A 23,436-nucleotide genomic window follows, 5' to 3' on the forward strand; every position below is an offset into this window, starting at 1 on the left:
GTCCACCCCTCTTTTTTCTTGACAGGGAGCTCAGGTGAAATAGGTAACCCCATGAGCCACAGTTTGCTCATCTGTGAAAGGGGCTGGGAAACTCCACCTTGTAACATTCCTTCCGTAATCCCTGGGACCTGACATGTTTCTGATACTTAGACGGTGCCCAACAGATTGGAGCTCAAAATTGCTAAGGACATCACTGAGCCTTGGTGCATCTGTGGGACCCCTGGTCTGTGGGAACTCTCATTTGGGGGACCCCTCATGTGGGGGTCTCTTATCTGTGGGACCCCCTAATCTGTGGGAACCCTCATCTGTGGAATCCTACATCTGGGGGACCCGCTCATCTGTGGGAGCCCTACATTTGGAGGACTCCTCATCTGTGGGAACCCTACATCTGGGGGAGCCCTCATCTGGGGGAGCCCTACATCTGGGGGATGCCTGCCTTCTCTTGCCAGCTCCCTGTCTCCCTGCACCGCCCGCCTTGGGCAGCTGGGTCTGCTCCCTGGTCGCCTGTCTTAGCTTCTGTCTCTTTCCCTTCCCGTGCCCCTCTCCCTCCCTTTCCTGTCACAGCTTCATGCAGGTGTAGGATTCCCCGTCTGTCAGTCTGTCACTTTCACCAAACTCCCCTGCTTGTGAGGCACCGCCTCCCCACCTCCATGGATGGTTTCTCTTGAATAAAGGACATCAAACTCGTTTAAAAACATTCACCCATTTGGAGTGTACAAGTCGGTGACAGCAAATTCAGAGTTGTGTGTCCATCACCGCAATGCAATTTGGGGGCACTTCCATCTCCCCCAAAAGATCCATTGTGCCCACTAAGCCGTCTGTCGCTGTTCCACCCCAGCCTGGGCAACCACAGTCTCCGTTCTGTCCCTGTGGGTTTGCGTGTTCGGGACGTGTCATCTACCTGCAGTCACACACTTGGCCTGTGTGTCTGGCTGCTTTGGCTCAGCGTCCCGTGTTCAAGGTTCATCCATATGGCAGCATGGCAGCGCTTTGCTCCTTTTTTGGCTATTGTTCCGTGGTGTGCCCGCCTCCATTTCTTCATTTGTCCACCCCGCAGCGGATACCCCTCCTCGTGCCCCTCCCCCTATTAAAATATTTTTAAATATATTTTCATTGATTTCAGAGAGGAAGGGAAGGGGAGAGAGAGAGAAAAACATCAATGATGAAAGAGAATCATGGATCGGCTGCCTCCTGCATGCCCCCTACTGGGAATCGAGCCTACAATCCAGGTAAGTGCCCTGACTGGGAATCAAACTGTGACCTCCTGGTTCCTAGGTCGACGCTCAACCACTGAACCACACCGGCTGAGCCAGATGCACATTGTTATTGTCTTCCCGAGCCATACTGCACAGCCGTGTGGGTGGTCCCCTCCTCCTGCAGGCACCCTGGGGGGTAGCCAGGCTCTGTGGCCTGCGGGGGCAGGCGGCTCAAATCTTTAGAATATTAATTCCATCACTTGCAACAGGCTTTTTTTTTAGAAAGAGTGGAAGGGAGGGAGGAGTCGGGGGAGAGAAACATCAGTGTGAGACGCACACTCACTGGCTGTCTCCCGCATGCACCCCGACCAGGGCCAGGAACCAAGCCTGCAATGAGGTATACTGGCCCTTGACCGGAATCGAACCCGAGACCCTTCAGTCCCAGGGCCCATGCTCTAACCACTGACCAAACCGGCCAGGGCAGCAGGCATTTAAAAAAAAAAATCATAGGATTGCTAGAAAAACCTAAGAAACCAAATATTTGAAAAATGTGTTTCTTGTCATCTCTGTCTGACCCCAGGAAGTAACTCCGAATTCTTGCAGTGTGGACAGAAATCCCAGCTTCATCAAACTGACAGCTAAGCGGGAGGCATCGGCCTCCAGGGGAGGCGTGGGCCCCTTAAGATAAAAGCGGGGAGCGCAGGTCCCGGCTTGCCCTCCTGCAAGTGCGGCCCGTGGACTGAGCGCAGGGGCCAGGGGCCAGCGGCAGGCGCCGGGGACAGTGGGTGGGATTCCTCCCTGTGTGGCTGCTTTCTTCGTGGACTGGAGCCCCACTCCACGGGCTCACAGAGTCTTCTGGGGCCCGGCGGGGTGCCTTCCGGGGCTCTGCAGTCGGTCCTCCCAGCCTGGGACGGTGCGGGACGCTTGTCCTGAGTCCTGGAGCAGGCCACCGGGCGATGGGGGTCCCTGGTCAGAGACGAGCTGGAATCGGCGGTCCCGGGCGCTTCCTAAGGGCACAGGAGAGCGGAGTAAGGTGGGGGCTTACCGGCAGGAATTGGATGGGATCAGCTTTGCGCTGACCCCACGAGAGCTGGAAGCCGCCCTGAAACGCCTGCCGGTGTATTTTATTACGGTCCGAGAGGCTCAGGGACTGGGGGTGACGAGCCCCACATCATAGACCAGGTCCTGACTACTGAGGAAAAAGGGTTAGAGGAGTTCGCATGGAAGTATCTAGAAGAGTCAGCAATTCATCAGAGCATATTCTTTCTTTCTTGTAAAAAATTTACAGCAAGTCCAAACCTAAGCCCTCCCTAATCACCCCAAAAGGAAACAGAAGCCCTCAAGCGTTTTAAGACACCTTCTTTTTAAAAAAATTTATTTTTATTGATTTCAGAGAGGAAGGGAGAGGGTGAGAGAGATAGAAACATTGATGATGAGAGAGACATGGATCGGCTGCCTCCTGCACGCCCCACACTGGGGTTCGAGCACACAACTTGGGCCTGTGCCCTGACCGGGAATTGAACCTGGGACCCTTCAGTCCACAGGTGGACGCTCTATCCACTGAGCCAACCCGGCTAGGGCTAAGACGCCTTCTTCATGCCTCAATTTATTTGCAAAAACACTTGCATGCGATGGGCAAAGAGGCTTCGGTGCCAGCCACTCCGGTGCAGCCCCGTCTTCCCAGGAGGGAAACCGGAATCCAGGCAGAGGTCTGCGTGCGTCCCCACGGCGGCGTCCCTTTCATCACTGACACTGCAGCAGGTGGCTCTTGGTGCTGATAGACGGCATGGAGAGGTGACACCGGATCTGAATTATTTCTGTCCCTTCCTAAGCGTGCGCTGGACTCCACCGGCCACTGGGTGTGTGCCCCGTGGGCCAACCAGTGGGTGTTGGGTTTCCAGGGCAACGTGATGGCTTGGGGGAGGGCGAGCTTCCTGCTGGTCACCTGCCATGGTTTGGCTGCAGCTCATGCTAATGCTGGGTCACCTCTGTCACCTGCATTCCTCTGGCACCTGATTGGAAAGGAAACCCTGTTTGTTAATGGGGTTCATCCGGAACAGTGGTTCCTAACGTGGGGCACACGCCCCACAGGGGGGCGATTTGATTGCTAAGGGGGCGCCACTTGAGAATGAGTTATTCACAGTGAATTTTGTGCACTTCTTATGATTCTAGGGGCCTCCTAGACAGTCTATAAATACATATTGTGACATATTTATGCATTTCGGTTCTCTGTTATATGTTCTGAAACTTTATTTGCTAGTTTTTCAGATCACTTCATATTATTATTATTTAACCATGTCTTCATGCTTTCTTCCTCAGCACTTCCACGGTCCTTCCGTTCTTTGATTTTTCTCTTTCACGGATGCCGTGTTCTTTGGAAGTGTGTTTAGACCAAGTGAATGGCCTTTTAGGCTTCCTCCACGTGACTAGGAGTTCACCTTTTGAAGAAGAATAATTCTATGTCACGGAGGGGGGGCATCAGGATTTTAGAGGTGCTTAGGTAGGGCGTGGCCAGAAAAAGGTTCCAAATCACTGGCGTGGAGGCTCAGAGCTGCCCCATCCCCTCCGAACCCTGCGGCCAACAAGTGCCTGAGAGCGAGGTTTTGGAAACCACAGCTGCCCTGGCCGCCTGTGTCCTCCTCCCCGCCCGGGGCCAGCCAGCAGGCGGGAGGGTGCGCCCTCGATTCCTATCTGGAATTCTTGTCAGAGGCGGATGGCAAGCAAACACTGTAACCTCGGGCTCAGAGCCGCTGCTCCTATTTTCATAGTTGCTGAGTGAAAACAGATTGCGGGTTCTGTGAACTGACTGAGAGCGCGGACTGTTCTGCAGCAATTACAGCTGCTGGTTGAGAGGCGTTTACACGACGGCAAATGCTTGTAATTAAGCGCCGCCTGTGCAACAGAGAGGAAACGAGGAAAAGGTGGAATTTGGCTGAGGGTTTGCCCCGTGTCTTTATATTTTTATACTAGAGGCCCGGTGCACGGATTCGTGCACTGGTGGGGGGGGTCCCTTGGCCTGGCCTGCACCCTCTCACAATCTGGGACCCCTCGGGGGAGGTCGGAGAGCCCGTTTCGGCCCGATCCCCGCAGGCCAGGCCGAAGGACCCCACCTGTGCACGAATCCATTCACCAGGCCTGTAGTATGCCTATAAGATCTTTGGTTAATCTCTTCCCGTCCTCCCCCCTCTCCCCTCTCCCTCCCCTCTCCCCTCTGAGATTCATCAGTCTGTTCCATGTTTCCATGCCTGTGCATTGAGGGTCTGCCCCCTGGTGGTCAGTGAGTGTCATAGCTACCAGTCAAATGATTGCTTAGGCTTTTATATAATTTAAAGCTGTTCCATAGTGAAGACTTACTTTTAAGAAAGCCCATGAATGGTGTATACAACTTGCTTTGCAAAAAACTTGGCTTTTCCAAGTAGGGTTTTGAAGACTGACTGAAAGATTTGTTTCTCTTTTAAACCTTTTTTGGATGCTTGCCCTGGCCAGGGAGCTCAGTGGTTAGAATGTCATCCCCATACACCAAGGTTGCGGGTTTGATCCCTGGTCAGAGCACATGCAAGAATCGACCAATGGCCTGGCTGGCATAACTTATGAACCAGGAGGTCACGGTTTGATTCCCGTTCAGGGCACATGTCAGGTTGTGGGCTCGATCCCCGGTGTGGGGCATGCAGGAGGCAGCCGAACAATGATTCTTTCTCATCATTGATGTTAATATATATTTAGATGTGTGTGTGTATATGTATGTGTGTGTGTGTGTGTGTGTGTGTATATATACACATATATATGTATTAAAAAAGAATCAACCAATGAATGCATCAATAATTGGAATAGCAAATCAATGTTTCTCTCTCTCCTCTCTCTCTAAAAACCTTGTGTCATAAATGGTGGAAAGCCGAAACCGGTTTGGCTCAGTGGATAGAGCGTCGGCCTGCGGACTGAAAGGTCCCAGGTTCGATTCCGGTCAAGGGCATATACCTGGGTTGCGGGCATATCCCCAGTAGGAGATGTGCAGGAGGCAGCTGATCGATGTTTCTCTCATCATTGATGTTTCTAACTATCTCTCTCCCTTCCTCTCTGTAAAAAAATCAATAAAATATATTTAAAAAAAAATGGTGGAAACCCGGCCACCTTGAACTCAGGAAGGGAAAGAGGAGGCGGGAGAGAAGGCCTGGGACAGGCGGTGACTCTGTAGCTGCTGATTGTTCTGCTCGGCTGTGTGCCTGCCGCAGGGGCTCACCGCGTGCCCCTCGCCCTGAGAGACGGGTTAGTGTTCCCCCCTCGCCCAGGGCCCCCTGCCTGGTGAGCTGCGGGAACAGTTGAGTCTGCCCGGCGAGGCACTGTCCAGCAGCTCTGCACAGTGACTTATGCACAGATCGTCATGGGCATTTACTGTACCAGCCGCAGAGTTAAGTCTTCTGTGTTCAGGGTCCCCACTGCGTGGTGTCCCTGTGTCGTCTGGTCTAGTGATCTGGCCACTTCTTCTTCTTATAAATATGTTTTCATTGACTTCAGAGAGGAAGGGAGGGGGAGAGAGAGAGAAACATCAATGATGAGAGAGAACCATGGATCGGCTGCCTCCTGCGCGCCCCACACTGGGGATCGAGCCTACAACCCAGGCATGTGCCCTGACTGGGAATCGAACCCTGACCTCTTGGTTCATAGGTCGTCGCTCAACCACTGAGCTACACAGGCTGGACTGGCCCCTTTAACAAGCACTCTGTCATACGTGTCTCCTATTTATGACTTTCCCAGTTTTCTTTCTTCCAATTCTTATTAAAGAAAGCTGCATAAATTTGGGGAATTTGGACCATTTCCCTCCAAACCTACTGTTCTACTTAATGACTGGTGCATTCTTTTTTTTTTTTAATATATTTTATTGATTTTTTTATAGAGAGGAAGGGGGAGGGAGAGGGATAGTGATTTAGAAACATCGATCAGCTGCCTCCTGCACGACCCCCACTGGGGATGTGCCCGCAACCCAGGTACATGCCCTTGACTGGAATCGAATCTGGGACCCTTCATTCCGGAGGCCGATGCTCTATCCACTGAGCCAAACCAGCTAGGGTGACTGGTACATTCTTAGAGAGATTCCTGAGGGTCTCTGCGGGACTTGGAGCGATTTCTCTGAAATGTTCTCCTATTTTTCTCTTTGAAGCTGGGGCCCTCATGGGAGAATTCACTGCCTGGCACACGGTGGCCACGAGCCTCTTGGTCCTAAATCGGAAAATCGGAGCGAGGCAAGGCCCTCCCCCTGTCCTGGAGTCTGAAGCCAGCGCCTGTGGCTGGGGGACTTCCAAGGGTCCCCCACTTCCTCTCTAGGAAATGAAGGCTGGGGGAGCTGGGCTGGGTGCCGCTGGTCCTGGAGGTGCCTCAGGAACGTCCTTTCATTCCACCAGTGCAAGCTGGAGCCCGGTCCTCGGTGTCTGTCTCCTGTCTGTCTGTCCCCCCCCTCCCACCTGCTCCCTCCCTCCCTCTTCCCTGCCACCTTTCCTGGGGGAGGGGGTCTGTCTGGGAGAGAGGGAAACATCAGTGTGAGAGAGATACATCGAGTGGTTGCCTTGTGTAGGTCCCCCGACTGGGGATCGAACCTGAACCTAGCTAGGCATGTGCTCTGACCAGGAATCCAACCCAGGGCCTTCCGTGCGAGGCACGAGGCACGAGGCTCCAACCGACCGACCCACCGGCCAGGGCTGGATGGACACTTCTTAAAGGCACACTGATAAGGTTATTACTCCCAAGGAAGTACTACTGCTAAATGTATGCCTTGCCTCTATCTGAAATATATTTTTATAATGAAGTATAACTTGCATTCAGAAAAGCGACCCAACAATAACTTGAACAGCTGGTGACTTTTCATGGAGTGAACACAGCTGTGTAACTCAGTGCCTAGATCAAGAAGTGAACGTTGCCCGGCTGGTGTGGCTCAGTGGTTGAGCATCGACCCATGATCCAGGAGGTCACCGTTCGATTCCCGGTCAGGGCACATGCCTGGGTTGTGGGCTCGATCCCCAGGGAAGGGCGTGAAGGAGGCAGCTGATGAATGATTCTCTCTCATCACTGATGTTCCTATCTCTCTCTCTCCCTCTTCCCTCCTCTCTCTGAAATCAGTAAAAACATACTTTAAAAAAACAGTGAGCATTGCTCTTTATGTCCTAGCCCCAGAGGTGCCCCTGAACCTCTGCCCAGAGATACTGTAGCTTGAATTTTCACACCATAGATTTGCCTGTTTGCCCTTTATATAAATGGAGTAAAAACACTTTTGCGTCGAGCTTTTTTCGCTTGATCTTAATGTTCGTGAGATTCAAATGACTGCTGGTAGCAGTAGCAGTTCGTTCATTTTCTTGGCCGAACTTCAGCCTTTTTTCTTTTTTTTTAAGGGTCCTTTTGAAAATGTTCAGTGGCTCTGACCTTCTTGTGGTCCCTTTTCATCCTCCCTGGAGAATCGCCGTCTTGAACACAGATCTGGCGGTGCTCTGAGCCCATGCCCAGCCGCTCCCAGGAAATGATTGTTTCCGGCCGCTTTGTAGCGTTTCCATAGCAGGCGGGGCGTCCTGCTAGCACGCCGCTCCTGGGGTCATTTCATTCCATGTTTCGCACACGGGGAGGCTGTGAAGGGCTGGCTGGTGGTGGTGATGGTGGAGTGTGTGTGGGGGTCTTAGAGATGCAATCTGGACTCCCAGAAACGTAATATCCCACTTTTATTTTTATTTTTTAAAATATATCTTATTGATTTTTTACAGAGGAAGGGAGAGGGATAGAGTTAGAAACATCGATGAGAGAGAAACATCGATCAGCTGCCTCCTGCACACCCGCCACTGGGGATGTGCCTGCAACCAAGGTGCATGCCCTTGACCGGAATCGAACATGGGACCCTTTAGTCCGCAGGCCAACGCTCTATCCACTGAGCCAAACGAGCTAGGGCAACATCCCACTTTTAAAAGGGGATTCGCTGCCAGAATGTCACCTTTGATGTGTTGGGTTTTCTCACTTTGGTTTCTTTTTAAGTATATTTTTATTGACTTGAGAGAGAGAGAAATGGAGAGGCAGAGGGAGAGAAACATCGATGAGAGCGAAACCTCAGTCGGCTGCACCTCCTCTGCTTCCATCCTCACTTGCTCTGCTCCCCTGTGTGTCTGTGTCCAGATGTCCCTTTCTCATTGCCATGGGGGCGGGGGCGGGCCCTTTGGCCTCATCTTGGTCACATCTGCAAAGACCCTATTTCCAAATAAGGTCACAGTCACAGGCCCGAGGTGTTGGGACTTGGCCATGTCGTTTTAGGGGACACAATTCAGCCCACACCCCGGGTAAGCAGGGTGTTTCCTCCGTTTAGAAAAGTGCTCACACTGTGAGGTGGACACTAGAGGGTTTTCACACGGAGACCACACTGGCAGCCCCCATTCAGAGGAGGGAATGGGCGAGACAGCCTTTATTTTTGTTAATTTATGTTTGACATGCTTTTATTGATTTATGTTTTATATTTTTTATTGATTTCAGAGAGGAAAGGAGCGGGAGAGAGAGATAGAAACATCCATGATGAGAGAGAATCATGGATCGGCTGCCTCCTGCACGCCCCCTACTGGGGATCGAGCCCACAACCCAGGCATGTGCCCTGACCGGGAATCGAACCCAGGACCCTTCAGTCCGCAGGCCCACGCTCTGTCTGGCCAGGGTGGAGAGACAGTCTTTAGAAAAACAAAAACCAAAACCAAGAGCGTGTGAAGGCACCGCCCTTTCAAGGGAAGGCTCTGTGGGAAGGCATTTCCGGGCTCTCAGCCAGGCGTGTGCTTTTAAGGGTTAATCTCTCCACTGCTGATGCCAGGCTCCTCGATGGCCTTGGCTTTGATCCCAAGTAAATGGCACTTGTCACTTTACCATGTTCCACGTCACAGGCCGCCAGGCGTGATCCTGAGGTGGCCTCTTTTAAAGGAGAACATTCAGATTTACTGTTTCCTACTTAGGATTGTGACCTCAATGTCAAGTTTGGCAAAAGCCCCCCCCCCCCCCCACTCCCACCCTGTTGGTATTTGAGTTATGTTTGGAATTCAGCCCTTACCTCCGCTGAGTTTGTTTTCAGACTCCTTGGGGCCAAAATTTTTTAGAGTCCGTCATGGGAGATAGCTGCCGCCCCCCTTTTTTGAAGACAGTCACTAAAGATCTCAAATATTTCCTTGTCAGTTCTAAAAGATAAGTGTACGTGTCACAGCAAATTCTGTCCCTGAAAGGATGGACCAAAGCCAGTGATGGCGAACCTATGACACGCGTGTCAGAGGTGACACGCGAACTCATTTTTTTGGTTGATTTTTCTTTGTTAAATGGCATTTAAATATATAAAATAAATATCAAAAATATAAGTCTTTGTTTTCCTATGGTTGCAAATATCAAAAAATGTCTCTATGTGACACGGCGCCAGAGTTAAGTTAGGGTTTTCCAAAATGCTGACACGCCGAGCTCAAAGGGTTCGCCATCACTGACCAAAGCACAGGAGATGGAATGAAGCCAGGCCCAGGCCAGCTGCAAAAATGGCCTTGACCTTGAAGCTTTGCCATGACCTTGAGTGTGGCATCACCTGGACCCAGGACAAAACGACGCTCCAAGGTGTGGCGAGTGTTCGGCGTCTCTGTCTGTGCCTGGCCTGGCACCCTTTTGCCCATCGTAAGCTGGGCACGTAATTAACTCGGAGTTCTCCGCTGACCAGTGAATAATTCAGGCCTCAACGTGGGCAAAGGTAGAGGTGGGCCCCTAAGTAAACTCCCACATCCTGGTCCAACTTGGCAGCCCCCAAGGCACAACCTACAGGCTTCTGAACCTGCCTGTCCCGGCAGAAGCTGCCTCATGCCTGGGGTGGAAATTAAGCCATTTTGAGTCTTTTTTGTTTTTAATGTATTTTTATTGATTTCAGAGAGGAAGGGAGAGAGAGAGAGAAACATCAATGATGAGGGAGAATCATGGGCCGGCTGCCTCCTGCACACCCCACACTGGGGATGGAGCCCGCAACGTGGGCATGTGCCCTGACCGGGAATCGAACCGTGACCTCCTGGTTCATAGGTCGATGCTTAACCACTGAGCCACACCGAGCCACGCCGGCCCGGCCCATACTTGATCCTTCAATGAAAACACGAATACAGCAAGACAATTGTTTTTCTCAGCCTGTCCCTCAATAGTTTTTGTGTGTTTTTTTAAATTACGAAAGCTAATGATATTTTGCTGTTTGGAACTGATTCCGTTGGGTGCTGATTTGAAAAGGTTGTAAACAGTAGAGGGGCATGAGCTGCATTTATGAAGAATTATGACTCACTCTGCAGCATCGTGTCGCTGGCTGAGCCGGTCTGGTCACCTAGGCCGCATGCCCAGCCCGCCCAGCCCGGGTGCCTGGCTCCGGGCCCAGCATGGCTCGCACGTCCCAGCCCCATGACGCTGTTGGCCACTCCCTCGTGGTTGCCCAGCAGCGGCTGCCTCGAGGCACGTGTCTTTGTTCCCGGCCAGAAGAAAGGGGACAGAGTGGCCCCAGATGTTGCTGCCCCTTTGATGCCGAGAACCAGGCTTCCCTCCAAGCGTCCCTCTGGCATCTGCTTTCATCCCCTGTCATGGCCACCACCCCCGGGGAGGGCAGCGTGGCTCTGCCGGCTCTGCGGGGAGTCCAGCTCCTGGGAGAGCAAGGCCCTCGGCCACCAGAGAGGGTCCCACTCCAGGCACGGTGGGAGGGCACTGCTTCCAAAGACGCCATCCGGGATGCGGGAGAGTGTGGGACCTGAACGAAGGCCTGAAAGAGGTGTTGTCCTGGCCGGTGTGGCTCAGTGCTTAGAGCGTCGGCGTGCAAGTCTGCGGGTTCGATTCCCGGTCAAGGGCATGTACCTCCATTGCAGATTCCCTAGTCCCAGTGAGGGCATATGCAGGAGGCAACCAATTAATGTTTCTCTTATGTCAATGTTTCTCTCTCTCTCTCCCTCCTCCTTCCCTTCCACTCTCTAGAAATCAATGGAAAAGGTTCTCGGGTGAGAATGAACGAACAACAAAGGGAGTGTCGCTTGGAGAGGGAGAGGGGACTTGAAGGCGGGCCTTTCAGCAGAGCCCTGGACGAAGGGAAAGCGCAGGGGACCTTGACAGGTGGCAGCGTGGGCTCTAACAGGCGAGGAATTGTGTGTGGCAGAGCAGTGTGGGAATTACCCAGACCCTGGCTGCCCTTTGTGGTAACACATGTGTGATCTTCTACATGGTTTTACTTTCGTCTCTCCTAGTCTTAAAAGCAGAGGAGCCCTGGCCGGTTTGGCTCAGTGGATAGAGCATCGGCCTACGCACTGAAAGGTCCCAGGTTTGATTCCGGTCAGGTGCACATGCCTGGGTTGTGGGCTCCATCCCCAGTGTGGGGTGTGCAGGAGGCACCGATCCATGATTCTCTCTCATCATGGATGTTTCTATCTCTCTCCCTCTCTGAAATCAATAAAAATATATAAAAATAAATAAAATAAAAGCTCTTGAGCAAAATATGTTACTGTAAAAAAATCTTTTAAAAACAAACAAAAAGCAAAGGAAAGGGCTAGCGATGGGTGAGATCGCCCATATTTTACCCAATAAAAGATGAAGGGGCTCGGAGTCGCCCCTAGGGCGGGTGAGCGCCTGGCGAGCTGCCTGGGAGTGGCCCGCGCGTCACCTGCAGCCTTATCTGAAGGAACAGTGGCTGTCTCTGCAACACAGCCGGCTGGGAACATCCACTAAAGACAAACAGCGTGTGGAAGGTGGGAGCTTTGTTCCCGAGCGGCGAGTTCCTTTTCCTGTCTCTGGATGGCCTATCGGCTCCCAATGGCTTTGTCACTTGGAAAACTTCGGAATGAAGGAATGACAGTCATGTCTTAGATGTCCCCTCTGCTCGCTGCCGAAGGCCCAGGAGGAGGGGTGGCAGCAGCGGCAGGTCTGCCCCGGGCTGCCGGGTGCTGGGCCCTGCAGGTGCTTGGTATTTCTACGACCAGCTTGACCCACGGGACTGTGCTTGGCTTTCCCTCCCGTAGTCAGAGGATGGAAACAGCCCTTAGGCGGGAACTCGCTATCTTAGCAGATTCTTTTTTAAATATTTAAAAAAGTACTTTTATTGATTTCAGAGAAGAATGGAGAGGGGGAGAGAGAGAGAGAAACATCAGTGTTAAAATGAGATAGAAACGTGCCCTGACCGAGAATCGAACAGTGACCTTCTGGTTCTTAGGTTGATGCTCAACCACTGAGCTAAGACGGCCAGGTCTTTTTAAAATTTTTTAATTCTCACCTGAGGATATGCTTTAGAAAGAGGACGGGAGGGAGGGAGAAAGAGAGAGCGAGTGAAAGAGAGAGAGAGAGAGAGAGAGAGAGAGAGAGACATGGAGAAACATCGATGTGTGTGTGAGAGAGAGAAACATTGGTGTGTGTGTGTGTGTGTGAGAGTGTGTGAGGTGTGAGAGAAACATCAGTGTGTGTGTGTGTGTGTGTGTGTGAGAGAGAGAGAGAGAGAGAGAGAGAGAGAGAAACATCAATCAGTTGCCTCCCATACTCACCCTGACCAGGGATTGAACCTGCAACCTTCTGGTGCATGGGATGATGCTCCAACCAGCTGAGCCACCGGCCTGGGCTCTGAGCTGATTCTTTGGTAGAAACATTGCCTATTGCCCTGCGACACGCATTGGCCTAGGACAGGAGGAAGCAGATACCATTTCGCTTTGTCCTGTGAGAGATGAAGGCCTTGCTGTGGGACTGGACGGGGCGGCAGGGACACCAGCAGGCAGCGGTGCGGGGTGTTAGGGAGGCGGGTGGGGGCCTGGCATGTGTCCCAGAGGATGAGCAGGGTCGCGCCAGGTGGGTGGGTGCTGTGTCCGCGATGGGGGTGGGTGTGAATAGAGGGACCCTGTCAGCAAGGCCGTTTTCTGTGGGGAGAAAGCCTGCTTTGTTGGGGCCCATGGTGTTGGGCCAGAGCCCATGGTGTCCAGACCACAAGGCCTGTTTGCGTGGTAACAGTGGGACTCAATTCGGTGTGAGGCTCCACCCGGCCCCTTCGCTGGCCTTGGCATTGTGGCTGGAGACCAGAGAGGGGAGGCTGGGCTTCCTGCGTGGTGGGCGGGTTTCCCAGGGGGGACGGCTTTATAGGGCAGGGGATGGGTTTCCCGGGGTGGGGGCGAGGGAGGTTAAATGGGATTTTAGGTCCTTATTTTCTCTTTGCTCCACAAGAGCCACAATGACTGTCTCAGATATTTGATCCTTCTTCTAGAACTGGTTCTCAATGGGGGATGGGGGTCCGCCAGGGGACATTGAATGATACCTGAAGACATTTTGGTGATTACAACTTGGGGTTGCCGCTGGCCTCGGTGGGTGGAGCCCAGGGGTGCTGTTAATAACCTTCATACAGTGCACAGGGTGCCCGCCACGAAGCGCGGTCGGCCCCGATGTCAGCAGTGTGCGGTGGAGGAGCAGGGTGAGGACCTGTTAAAGGCGTCAGAGCTCACGTGATCTGGGAAAAGGTCCCCAAGAAAGGGTGGGGGACCTTGGACGGAAGGGTGCCCCCGAGACTCCCCATCCAGCGTGGGAGCCCGAGGGTGGCGGCCCCCTCTGCGCAGCCACCCTGCTGGACCTGAGGCAGGCACCACCCGTGGTCCCAGGGCCTCAGTGGGAGCGAGGCCGCAACGTGGAACGTGGTGTGAAGACTGGCTGGGCCCGCCGGGCACCTGTGCCGCTGTGACCGTGCCGTCAGCTGTGGGAACAGTGGCTGCTGTGTCCTTCCTGCCTTCCGCCCTCGGGCAGGCTGTCCCGTCTAACAGATCCCCACAGGCGGAGATTAGGGGAAACGTGTCCCATCTTAATCAAGAGGCCTGCCACTGGGCCTGCGTCACCAGCACCCGAACCTGCGTATTGTATACGTTCAAAGGGCCATCGGGGGAAATGCACGCTTCCTTCCCGCCCTTTGCTTGCTTGCAATCCCGGCGATTTAGACCAGGATGTATTGCAGTATTTGTGTCTGAGCCTGAGAACTTACTGCCACTTACATCATGTTGCATTTTTACGGGGGAAGTTGACATGACTTCCACACGGTCCACTTAGGCTGAGCTTTTGTAACACACCCACGTACAAATGGCAACTTTCTGTGTTTTAGAAGTTTTCTGGAACACTACAGTAGCTAAACAAGGGGAGAGGAGACTTTGAGTTTAAAGGACACAATAAGGACAACTAGGATAATTGAGCTTTGGGATTTTAACCCCACAAACTATCTGTATATATAAAAGCCCAGCAACCAGAATGGCGGAATGACCAGTGGCTGTGATGCACACTGTGGCAGCCAACCAGCCTGATCCAGGCCCTAATGCCCCCCCTCCCTCTCTGGGTGGCCCAGCCCCCGATCGGCCCCCAACAACCCAATCGGGGGCAGGGCTGGCCAGCCAACCACCCGCGGCTCTTCCCCCAACCCCCTCTTGCCCGGCCCGATGGGCCTTCATCGGGGCAGGCTGGCTGGACCCCACCCATGCACGAATTTATGCACCGGGCCTCTAGTCTTACATAAAGGACTTAGAAAGCACCTTGCCTAAATAGCATGGAGTCTTCTATGCGAAGCTGGCTTCCTTTATTTATTTATTTTAAACATTTATTTTTTTATTTTGAAATATATTTTTATTGATTTCAGAGTAGAAGGGAGAGGGGGAAAGAGATAGAAACACCAATGATGAGAGAGAATCATTGGTGGGCTGCCTCCTGCACGCCCCACACTGGGGATTGAGCCCACAACCCAGGCACGTGCCCTTGACTGAAATCGAACTCAGGATCCTTCAGTCCACAGGCTGATGCTCTATCCACTGAGCCAAACGGGCTAGGGTTATTTTTTAAAAATATATTTTTATTGCTTTCAGGAAGGAAGGGGGAGAGAGAGAAACATCCATGATGAGAGAGAATCATTGATCGGCTGCCTCCTGCACATCCCTTATTGGATACTGAGCCTGCAACCCGGGCATGTGCCCTGACTGGGAATCAAACCATGACCTCCTGGTTCATAGGTTGACGCTCAGCCACTGAGCCATGCCGGCCGGGCAGTAGACGAGTTTTTTGGACTAGATCACCCTTCATCTTTCGGAAACCTTCCCTGGTGCTCATCCGCCTCCCCTCCCGCCCCCCACCTTGTAATCTATTATTTCCTCCCGGTCCGTGCACGTCTGTTACTGCACTCCTCACATAGAATTTGTATCTGTCAGCGTCTAGTTTGCAGGTAGAAACCACAGAGCAAATTTGAACGGCGGGTGCTTAATACAGAGCCTGAGTCTGCAAACTGGCCAAATACCGACACAGCCCTTTGCTTATGTCTCATCTGCCCAGCAAGGTGGACAGTCGCCATAGAGACCTGTGGCCCCACGAGGCCTGAGACATTATTATTCCATGGCTTTGCATGGAAAAGTGTGCCGGCTCCATGCAGAAAATTAACCATTAACAGGTGATTGCTTACTATCGATTTATGGTGGCGTAATTATTAACTAGCGGGTCCCACGGGGTAGAGGGTTCTAAGGAATTCGGCGACCGTGCCCCTCAGACATTCAGGTGTCCTCGGAGCGGGTGTGCCTGCGGCCCCTGGACAGTGGACAAGGTCACTGAGTGCCACCGGCCAGCTGGCGGGCAGGCAGCTCAGCGGGCAGCAGCTACTAGTGCTCCCAGGACTGAGTGCCACCTCCCGGGGGGCCACTGAGGTGCGGCGAGCGCAGCTCACCGGGAAGCCAGCCAGCACAGTGCCAGCGGGACTTTCCAGGGAGGCACCGTGGGGGTGGCGCCACACTGTTCCATGTGGCTGCCTGGGGCACTGGAGCGGGGCACTGGAGCAGGCCACCGGAAGGCAGGCTAGAGTCTAGAGTGGAAGCCTCCCCTCCCCAGTGTCCCGCCAGCGCCCTCTACCAACGGGCTGCCCTCTCCAGGGTGCCTGCCGGCCAAGGAGGAAGGCTGGTGGGTCCTGCCCCAGCACCAGCGTGGGGCATGAGGCACCCCGTGCTGATCGGGGCAGATTTGGTGTAGGCTGTGTGTAGATCTCTCTGATTTTTATTTTTTAAATAAATTTTAGTCCAGCATGTGCCCTGGGCTTGGAACTGAACCCGGGACCGTTCAGTCTGAGGCCGATGCTCTATCCACTGAGCCAAACCAACTAGGGCTCAGGGGGCATTTTCTGAACACCGCTGCCTGTCGGGGAAGCTACAATCAAGAAACAGAGTCCGGCCCGTGTGGCTCAGTGGTTGAGCCTCAACCTATGAACCAGGAGGTCACTGTTGCATTCCCAGTCAGGGCACATGCCCCGGTTGTGGGTTCCATCCCTAGTAGGAGGTGTGCAGGAGGCAGCTAATCCATGATTCTATCTCATCATTGATGTTTCTATCTCTCCCTCTCCCTTCCTCTCTGAAATCAAAAAAAGAAAAAGAAGATGCCCCCTGAGTGTCGCTGTCCAGAAACTGCCCCTTCCGCGCCTGCATCTGGAGAGGAGGCGCACTGGGCTAGCCCAGCTTTGCCCTCCCAGGGGCCAGGGGCTGGGGATGAAGGCTCTTCCTTGGCTACCCTGGCCTGCTGGCCTGGATCTGTGCTGCCACTCGGATGGCCTGAGGCAAAGTCCCTTCTCTCGCTGTCCCTCGTGATCTCTCCTAGAGCCAACAGCTGTTTTCCATTTCTGTTTTGACTTCTGGTTGCTCATTGCAGCCTCCAGAGTGTCCAGAGCTTGTCCTTGTCTCACACGGAGCCTTCCCTGGACACGTTGGGTGGCCGCACGCCCCCTCGGTACAGGAGCTGATCACCCGGCATCGTCTCCCCCGCATCTGCCTGTCCTGGCTCTGTCCTGGCCAGGCCACATCTGCCTTTCTTTTTTTTTTTAACTTTTTTTTTTTTTTTTTTTTTTTTTTTTTTAATATATTTTATTGATTTTTTACAGAGAGAAAGGGAGAGAGATAGAGAGCTAGAAACATCGATGAGAGAGAAACATCGATCAGCTGCCTCCTGCACATCTCCCACTGGGGATGTGCCCGCAACCCAGGTACATGCCCTTGACCGGAATCGAACCTGGGACCTCCCAGTCCGCAGGCCGACGCTCTATCCACTGAGCCAAACCGGTTTCGGCAACTTTTTTTTTTTAATAAATCTTTATTGTTCACATTATTACAGTTGTTCCTCTTTTTCCCCCCCATAGCTCCCCTCCACCCAGTTCCCACCCCACCCTCTGCCCTTACCCCCCACCCCACTGTCCTCATCCATAGGTATATGATTTTTGTCCAGTCTCTTCCCACACCCCCCACACCCCTTTCCCCCCCGAGAATTGTCAGTTCACTCCCTTTCTATGCCCCTGATTCTATTATATCCACCCGTTTACTCTGTTCATCAGATTTTTTATTCACTTGATTTTTAGATTCACTTGTTGATAGTTATGTAATTGTTGTTCATAATTTTTATCTTTACCTTTTTTCTTCTTCTTCTTCTTCTTAAAGAATACCTTTCAGCATTTCATATAATACTGGTTTGGTGGTGATGAACTTCAGCTTTTTCTTATCAGTGAAGCTCTTTATCTGACCTTCAATTGTAAATGATAGCTTTGCTGGATAAAGTAATCTTGGTCGTAGGTTCTTGGTATTCATCACTTTGAATATTTTTTGCCACTCCCTTCTGGCCTGCATAGTTTCTGTTGAGAAATCAGCTGATAGGTATGGGTATTCCCTTGTAGGTAACTAACTGTTTTTCTCTTGCTGCTTTTAATATTCTCTCTTGCCTTTTACCCTTGACATTTTAATTATGATGTGTCTTGGTGTGGTCCTCTTTGGATTCCTTTTGTTTGGGGTTCTCTTTGCTTCCTGGACTTGTAAGTCTATTTCTTTCACCAGGTAGGGGAAGTTTTCTGTCATTATTTCTTCAAATAGGTTTTCAATATCTTGCTCTCTCTCTTCTTCTGGCACCCCCATAATGTGAATGTAGGTATACTTGAAGTTGTACCAGGGGCTCCTTACACTATCTTCATATTTTTGGATTCTTTTTTCTTTTTCCTTTTCTGGTTGGGTATTTTTTGCTTCCTCATATTTCAAGTCATTGATTTGATTTTCAGAATCCTCTACTGTTGAATCCCTGTATATTATTCTTTATTTCAGTCAGTCGTGTAATTTCTGACTGGTCCTTTTCCATATTTTTGGAGGTTTCTAGAAGATTCTTGAGTAACCTTATAACTGTGGTTTTGAACTCTATCCTTTCTTCCATTTCTTTCATTTGTGACATGTTTCCTTGTCTCCGCATTTTGGCTGCTTCCCTGTGTTTGTTTCTATGTATTGGGTAGAGCTGCTATGTCTCCTTGAGTTGGTAGAGTGGCCTTGTGTAGTAAGGGTTCTATAGGGCCCAGTGGCTCACTCAGCCTCCCCAGTCACCTGAGCTGGGAGCTCTAGGTGCACCCCTTTGTGGGCTGTGAGCACAGTCTTGTTGTTGTTGAGACTTGATTGCTGTTGGTGTCACTTGGAGGAATTGACCTCCAGGCCAATTTGCTGTAAGGACCAGCTGCGACTACAGTGGGAGAGTTGCTGTGTAGGAGATACCCCTATGGAGCAGGACTTACTTCAGTGTGGCTTTGGTGCTCACTGAGTCTGCCTCTTGAGTGTGTTGCTTGTGGATGTGTAGAGTTGTAATCTGGTATGGTCTGACACTGACCACTGGGTACACTGGCTCTTGGGTCTCCAGGGAGGTGCAAAGTCAGCCACTGCCTGGGGCCACCCAGCAGAAGCTACAGAGAGATCTGCAGATTCCTCCTCTTTGTATCAGGGTTGGAAGTCCCCAGATGAGGCCCAGCTGTGAAGCAAGGCAGGCTGGTGCTGGTGCCAGGTCTTGGGCCTTTTATTGATAAGTTTGGGACTCCCTGACCCAGCTTCAGCTTGTTTGAGAGATTTTAGCCTGAGCAAGGACAGGCCATTCATATGCAAAAGCTGCTGCACACAGGTTGGGTGGGGCTGTAATTGGATGAGGCAGGGTCTTAGGGGATCACCAGGGTGGAGCAAACAGAAATAGCTGCCAGTCAGCCCTGCCTGGGAGGTCCCAGCATAGGAACAATGATCCCTGCTAGCACCTCCATCTGGGAGAAAGCTACCCCTGAGTTCCTGCCCCGATACCTGACAATCCAGTTCCTTGTCATATGTGTCTGTGTCCCCCAGAGCCTCGCCCTGGTGTTGGAGCTCAGAGGAAGTGGGACCTTGTAAGTTCAGTTGGTGGTGCCAGCCTTTTAAGAGGAATAGCTGGGTCTCCAGCAGCCTGTGTGTCACTTAGCCCCAATCAACACTGGTTTTATAGCCTGTAGGGACTTCTTTTCCCAGCTCTGGTACCCTGGCCTGGGGGTCTGGTGTGGGGCTGGGACTCCTTGCTCCTCCCAGCGGCCTTTGCAGAGATGCTCTCCCTCCCGATTAAAAACATGGCCCACGTGGGTGTCAGACCAACCCGATTCACACATCCGCATCTCCTACCAGTCTCAGTGTGCTTTCTTCTTTACTTCTCTAGTTGTAGGACTTCCATTCAGCCAGCTTTCCAGCGGTTCTGGATGATGGTTGTTCTGTATTTCAATTGTAATTTTGATGTGGTTGTGGGAGGCAGTGAGTACAGGCGTTTACCTATGCTGCCATCTTCTATGCCAGCGGTTCTCAACCTGTGGGTCGTGACCCCTTTGGCAGTCGAACGACCCTTTCACAGGGGTCACCTAAGACCATGCTGCATATCAGATATTTACATGACGATTCATAACAGTAACATTACAGTTATGAAGTAGCAACGAAAATAATTTTATGGTTGGGTCACAACATGAGGAACTGTATTTAAAGGGCCAGAAAGTTGAGAACCACTGTTCTATGCCTTCCCTTTTGTTTTCTTTTGTGGTTTTTTTTTTCTGTTTGTTTTTTCTTTTGTGCCTTTCTTTTAAAAAAATATTTTTTTATTGGTTTTAGAGCGAGAGAGGGAGGGAGAGGGAGCGAGAAAGACATCAATTGGCTGCCTCCTGCACAGCCCCTGGGACCGAACCCACAACCTGGGTATGTGCCCTGAATGGGAATCAAACCAGCAACCCTTCCATGCACAGGACGACGCCCAACCAACAGATCCAGCCGTGCCTTTAGGGCTGAAAGGAGTTGCTTCTCTGGGTGGGTTTGGGTTTATTTTGTCAGATTTTTCAAATATCGTTCTCACATTTTTTCTTGCTTTCTGATATTTTTGTGGTCAGCCCTGAGGAAAGGAATTTCTCTTTTGTGGCTGAGACTTTATTGCTGTGTTGAGGCTCGGTGCCCAGGCGTTGGAATTCTGCAGTGCTTACCATGGGGCGGGCTGACAACCTAAGAAGCCATGTGGCTGCGATTGTTCTCTGAGGGGTTATTCCTGCACTTCCCGGGGGACAGGTGGAGGGAAGTGTCCCCTTGCACTTCCCGGGGGACAGGTGGAGGGAAGTGTCCCCCTGCACTTCCCGGGGGACAGGTGGAGGGAAGTGTCCCCCTGCACTTCCCGGGGGACAGGTGGAGGGAAGTGTCCCCCTGCACTTCCCGGGGGACAGGCGGAGGGAAGCGTGTTGCGCAGCGCAGGGTGGGACGTGCCCATGGCTCCCGAGGTTGCTGAGCTGTTAGCCCGGGCCCCGCTCCCTCACAGGTTAATATCATGAGACGACATGCCCCAATTTCTTTTTCACGGCTAACGTGCCTTGAAATTAATATGTGACATTATTACGGAAATTGGACTGTTGTGCCCAGGGACAGAGAAAGGCAAGATCAAGGAGGGCTTTTCGTTAGGAAGAGTACTGAAAAGCAAGAGATAGAAGTAATTTTATTTGTAATTTTTATTTCTTTAAACATTTTTTTATTGCCTGGCCAGCATGGCTCAGCAGTGGTTGAGTGCCGACCTATGAACCAAGAGGTCATAGTTCTATTCCTGAGAGTGGAAGAGGGAAGGAGGGAAGGAGGGAGAGAGAGAGAGAGACTTTGATGGTTGTTTCCCGCCCGCAACCCAATTGCGGCTGGGGATCAAACCTGCAACCCAGCCACATGCCCTTAACCAGGAATCAAGCCCACGACCCTTCGGTGCAACGGCCGACACTCTGACCACTGACCCACACTGGCCAGGGCAATTTATTTTGTAAAATTTATATTTATTGTTGAGAGTATTACAGATGACCCCCATTTCTCCCCACTGCCCCCCACCTGGTCCCCACCCCAAGAGCCTGTGTTTTAACCAGTACCCGGGAGATTCATCTATGCCTTACAGTCTGAGATGTGCCCTTCCCCCAGCCTGCACGTGCCTCCTGGGGAGGAGCTGTCTCAAGATACCGCCCCCCTCGCCGAAACCGGTTTGGCTCAGTGGATAGAGCGTCGGCCTGCGGACTGAAAGGTCCCAGGTTCGATTCCGGTCAAGGGCATGTACCTGGGTTGCGGGGCACATCCCCAGTGGGAGATGTGCAGGAGGCAGCTGACCGATGTTTCTCGCTCATCGATGTTTCTAACTCTCTATCTCTCTCCCTTCCTCTCTGTAAAAAATCAATAAAATGTATTAAAAAAAAAAGTGGGACCTAAATATTTAAAAAAAAAAAAAAGATGCCGCCCCCTCCCAGCCCCTGCACTCCTGGCCGGCCCCTCCCCCGCCAGACCTCTAAATGCTGGGGGCTGGGGTGCGCTCCTTGGTGGTCACCTGCCTATGGGTCTGTCTTCTCTGTAGGTGGCCTCCTTCAGCCCCCCCCCCCGGGTCTCAGTCCCTCTGCCGGGGTCACTCCATGTGGGGTCATCTTTCCCTGGGCACCCTCTTTTTAAAAAACATTTTAATGATTTCAGAGAGGAAGGGAGAGGGAGAGGAGAGAGAGAGAAACATCAGTGATGGGAGAGAATTGGATGCCTCCTGCAGGCCCCCTGCTGGGGATGGAGCCCACGACCTGGGCATGTGCCCTTGACCGGAATCGAACCCGGGACCCTTCAGTCCGCAGCCCGATGCTCTATCCACTGAGCCAAACCAGCTGGGGCTCCCTGTGCACCCTCTTCCCACAGCCAGCTGCCCACCGGGCCCTTCCCCTGAGCAGCCCCCTGGCCTCTCACACAGGCATGTCAGACCTTGAACCTCCACCACGTGGAGCCGGCACCTCCGCTATTACCTGTGGCTGAGGTGTAATCTGGGGCGGGTGGAAACTTGTTTACCGTCCGTCTGTCATTACGTCGGGATAAAATCGTCTAGACGTTCGAAACCAGTTGTTCCCGGAATGGATTGCTTCATAGGTTTGCCATGAGTGGTCTTTAGTTTTGTTTACGGTGTTGACGTGCAATGAATTATTGCTTTATTAACCCAAGAGTTCAGCTGTCCTCGGATCGAGGTGGAGGTTTGGGGGAAAGGTGGGGTTTCCAAAGTGAGGCGTTGTCAGTGGCTTCGTTCCCACTCGCGTCCTCCCCAAGGGGGCGCCGCCTGCTCAGCCGCCTGCGCAGACTTGAAGGAATTCTCGGGTTCACCGAGGTGTACAGTGGGGGGCAGCGAGCTTTCAAATTGTACACTTGTCTACGTGTGACCGTTAATTTGTTCACGTGCTTTCTTAAGTAGTTTGTGAAGAGAATGGCTTTTTGGTACGAAATAGGGGTTGGCCAACTTTTTTTGTAATGAGCCAAGTAGTAAATATTTCTGGCTTTGTGGCCAGGCTTGTTAGTTCTGCCCGTGGCAGCATGTAAACCAACGGTGCGGTCGTGTTCCCATACAATTTCACTTACATCCCTACTCCCCCCTGGCTGGATTGGGCTCATGGGCCACAAGGTGACAGGTCCAGAATGCAGGCTGGGCTCATTGACACTGAATTGGGTCACTACTACGAAGGGAAAACTGGGTTAAGGATTTAAAGATCAAGATTTCTCAGGGCGATGGCTGGTGTGGCTCAGTGGTTGAGCGACGACCAGTGAACCAGCAGGTCACGGTTCGATTCCCGGTCAGGGCACAGGCCCGGGTTGTGGGCCGGATCCCCAGTGTGGGGTGGGCAGGAGGCAGCCGATCCATGATTCTCTCTCATCATGGATGTTTCTCTCTCCCTCTCCCTCTCCCTTCCTCTCTGAAACCAATAAAATATATGTGTTGGGCACTGAGTCGTGACTATGTTAAAATACACAGCCTGGTATAATCATCTAATTTGGGCTATAATCAAAGAAACCAGGCACTGTGAGGCCGCAAGGATGGGGAGCAGTTGGGACCTGCGTGCGCTGATGTGCCGTGGAAAATGCTGCAGCTGCTTTAGACAGCAGTCTGGCAGGCCCTGCCTGGGTAG

The 23,436-nt window shown here is 52.2% G+C and overlaps 1 protein-coding gene across 1 annotated transcript in view; it reads left to right on the plus strand.

Moving 5' to 3' along the window:
• The window catches only part of SHROOM2 (shroom family member 2), a gene marked incomplete at its 5' end in the record, with an annotated part of 94,188 nt that overhangs the window by 24,781 nt on the left and 45,971 nt on the right, over window positions 1–23,436 (plus strand). The window lies entirely within an intron of this gene.

This window comes from Myotis nattereri (assembly GCF_964212035.1).
Source record: "Myotis nattereri genome assembly, chromosome: X".
NCBI classification, from domain to species: Eukaryota; Metazoa; Chordata; class Mammalia; order Chiroptera; family Vespertilionidae; genus Myotis; species Myotis nattereri.